The 4,231-nt window shown below is 37.7% G+C and overlaps 1 pseudogene; it reads left to right on the plus strand.

Moving 5' to 3' along the window:
• Positions 1–799: 799 nt before the first annotated feature.
• On the plus strand, positions 800–1,210 carry LOC149838935 (pathogenesis-related protein 1C-like; annotated as a pseudogene).
• The last annotated feature ends 3,021 nt before the right edge of the window (positions 1,211–4,231 follow it).

Here is a 4,231-nt window from a genome sequence, read left to right on the forward strand (position 1 = left end):
GGAAATTCAATCTCTAATTTTAATTTAACCCCACTTACTTAAGTGGTCCACCAAATCCAAGTATTCAAATATTTTATCACGACTTGTGACTCTTTCCACACAGCTCCTACGCCAAAGTTGGACTACTCATTTTAATTTAACATAACTTAGTCGAACAAAAAATATCATCCACATCTTCAATTCATTGACTTGCAAGTCTTTCAAACAGACGTCAGGGCGGTGATCGTAAGCACGGCTGACACAGCCAAAACGCTTAGGTCTCTAATCCTGGGGCCGGTCCACTTAAACAACATATAAGTCCTTAATTTGTGTGTGTGTGTGTGTGTGTCAGAGACTTTCTCTTCCAAAGATTTGTAATTACCATGAGAAATATGAGTTATAACTATAGTGTACCATTCAGAAATACCTTAGTTAGGGATGTAAACGGTTTGGATTCTGGTCGGATGTGGCCAATACCAGATCTGAGAGTTTGATATCCAATTAAGGTGCGTAGATGGAGGCCAAGGGGTTTTGACCGATTCAAAATGGTCCATATGTACTGCAGTGCAGGCTATTATATTTTTTATCCTGGGCCCCACCATCTCAACGAGGGATTTCCATGTTGGAATAGAAAATCATAAAAGGGTGGGCCATCTTCTTGAGATTACGTATCACGGTATGAGTGAAACTTCCAACGAAATAAACTTTCTAATTTCCATGCCATACTTTTTCAAAATTGAAAGTGATGACGAAACCAATCATCGATTTAAGCTGCATTTGCTCTATAAATTGGCAACATTTCCCTTGCTATATTATCACCATTAATTGAGGAAGTGTTTCTAAAGAATTGATTTCCTCTAAGAAGAGAAGTATAGTGTCAAGTTTGTTGGTTGTGTTGAGGCCAAATGGGCTTGCGTTCACTAGCACTAGTGCTTGTTGCACTGTTGCTTTGCCATGGGATCCATGCCTAAAACTCACCCCAAGACTTCCTTGATGCTCACAACGCTGCTCGCTCAAGTGTCGGCGTCGGTCCTCTCAGTTGGGATGACAATGTCGCTGCCTACGCCCAGAATTACGCGAACCAGAGGATGGGCGACTGCAGCCTAGTCCACTCTGGTGGACCATATGGAGAGAACCTCTTCGGGGCAGTGGAGCAGAGTTCACCGCAGCTGATGCTGTGAACTCATGGGTGAGTGAAAGGAGCGACTATGCAGGGCAACGTCCCTATTAGGTATGAGATACCAAATATGGTATTTGCCATAGAATAAAGAAGGCTCTTTTTATAGAATAAAGATGCATGAATGGATGGATGGTGTCCCTGATGATATATCTCAGTCATCCTTTTACGGTTTATCCCTTAAAATAATATTTGCATCTAATAAAGTCTGTGCGACTCCTTTATCACTAGAATATATATATATATAAAGAGAGAGAGAGAGAGAGAGAGAGAGAGAGAGAGAGAGAGAGAGAGAGAGAGAGAGAGAGAGAGAGAACGTTCATATGTGTTCTAAGGCAGCTAGAAAAACTCTATATGTGATTCTACCATGCTCAGATGTGCTTTAAGGCAAGCAAAAAACTATATATGTGATTCGATCATGCTCGTATGTGTGCTAAGGCAGTCAAAAAATTGAATATGTGATTATAGCATGCTCATATATGCTCTAAGGTAGGCAAAGAAAAAAAATTATATGTGATTCTATCATAAATGATATATGTTCTAAGGCAGTAAAAAAACTAAATATGTGATTATAACATGCTCATATGTGTTCTTAGGCAGTCAAAAAACTGAATATGTGATTATAGCATGCTCATATGTGCTCTAAGGCAGGCAAAAAAACTTTATATGTGATTATAGCATGCTCATATGTGCTCTAAGGCAATAAAAAAACTCTATATGTTATTATAGCATGTTCATATGTGCTCTAAGGCAATAAAAAAACTCTATATGTGATTCTATCATGCTCATATGTATGCTAAGGCAGTCAAAAAACTGAATATGTGATTATAACATGCTCATATGTGCTCTAAGGCAGTCAAAAAACTGAATATGTGATTATAGCATGCTCATATGTGTTCTAATGCAGTCAAAAAAACTTTATATGTGATTCTATCATGCTCATATGTGCTCTTAGGCAGTCAAAAAACTGAATATGTGATTATAGCATGCTCATATGTGCTCTAAGGCAGGCAAAATTTTTTATATGTGATTATAGCATGCTCATATGTGCTCTAAGGCAATAAAAAAACTCTATATGTTATTATAGCATGCTCATATGTGCTCTAAGGCAGGCAAAAAACTCTATATGTGATTCTATCATGCTCATATGTGTGCTAAGGCAGGCAAAAAGTTATATATGTGAATCGATTATGCTCATATGTGTTCTAAGGCAATAAAAAAACTTTATATGTGATTATAGCATGTTCATATGTGCTCTAAGGCAATAAAAAAACTTTATATGTGATTCTATCATGCTCATATGTGCTCTAAGGCAATAAAAAAACTTTATATGTGATTATAGCATGCTCATATGTGCTCTAAGGCAATAAAAAAACTTTATATGTGATTATAGCATGCTCATATGTGCTCTAAGGCAATAAAAAAACTCTATATGTTATTATAGCATGCTCATATGTGCTCTAAGGCAGGCAAAAAACTCTATATGTTATTCTATTATGCTTATATGTGCTCTAAGGCAGGCAAAAAGTTATATATGTGATTCGATTATGCTCATATGTGTTCTAAGGCAGGCCAAAAAACTTTATATGTGATTATAGCATGCTCATATGTGCTCTAAGGCAATAAAAAAACTTTATATGTAATTCTATCATGCTCATATGTGTTCTTAGGCAGTCAAAAAACTGAATATGTGATTATAGCATGCTCATATGTGCTCTAAGGCAGAAACTGAATATGTGATTCGATTATGCTCATATGTGTTCTAAGGCAGACAAAAAACTGAATATGTGATTATACCTGAGAGGGACCTGAAATCGAAGATCCCCTTTCCAGAACAGCGGCCTTGATCTCATTTCGGAGAAAGGGGGCGACGATGTCATGGAAGTAGTTATTGAGTGATTCTGTAACGATCTGGCGTGCATCATCACCGAAAGGAATAGTCTGCTGCTTGGAGCTTATGTCGGTGCAAGAAGTCGGTGAGCCGTAACTGGAAGAAGCAATAACTGGTGAAGTATTCATATTACTCTCAAACCCGAACACACGACCTTTTTTGGGTTCACCTGCTGCAGTCACCCATGTTGTAGGATCAAATGATGGATGCTGAGTAGCGTCATCGCCATATCGCTCTACCATCTGTTGCTCATATGCCTCTTACAAAATAGTGTTTAAAGTATTCATTAATAATTAATGATAACATTATGATAACTTGCATATATATTGCAATGATTATTAATAGAATAAATACATACCGTTGTCGTTCTCGCCTTCTCTGATACGAAAACTCCCATGGTCTTCCGTTATGGGTTTCAACGAACACATCCTTATATGGTACACTGCCTCCTTTTTCTGCTTCCTGCGAAGTTAAATGACAAAAGATTCAGTACACAAGTTTGCAACAATACTTATAAAATTAATATTATATATTGATGAGTTACCATTTTCTTCAGGTGACTCCCAAATGTCTTAGATCCACCTGTGTGTAGATGGGCTTCGGGCATCTTCAATCGATTTTGTGCAGCCTTCACAGAGCGATTTCTAAATGCATCTCCCGCCCACTTATCGCACATTTCATCCCAGTAATCTCTCCTGATAGTAATAGGGCCATGGCCCTTCCACAATAATGGATCATCTACTACGCCAGATGCTTTTTTTGCTGCAGTTTTCATAGTGTGCAGCATGTCTGCAAATCGATTGACAGCCACCTTCTGCCACACCTTCCTTGCATCATTTTCTTCCACCGTAGTTGCGAAGCGATTCGAAGCCTACAAATATTTTCAGAAAGTTAGTAGACATTACTTAAATAAATTAAATATGAAACACATTAACTATGAGGAACAACTGTATACCATGAATGAGGACCACAATCTGTCTAACACCTCCTTTGGGTACTCTTTCCATTGAGCAACCGGTCCTGGTAGATGTTGAAGAAGTGAATTTCTAATCTCCCGTATTACTTCTTGTGGCTCAAACCTCGTGCTGCACATGAATTGTTACACAGTAAATATCAATATAAAATATTTATAAGATATGCAATAATTGAAAACAAAATACTTACTGTCGATTATCGATATACAC

Source organism: Nuphar pumila, chromosome 5 (assembly GCF_984573655.1).
Source record: "Nuphar pumila chromosome 5, dmNupPumi1.hap1.1, whole genome shotgun sequence".
Taxonomy (NCBI): domain Eukaryota; kingdom Viridiplantae; phylum Streptophyta; class Magnoliopsida; order Nymphaeales; family Nymphaeaceae; genus Nuphar; species Nuphar pumila.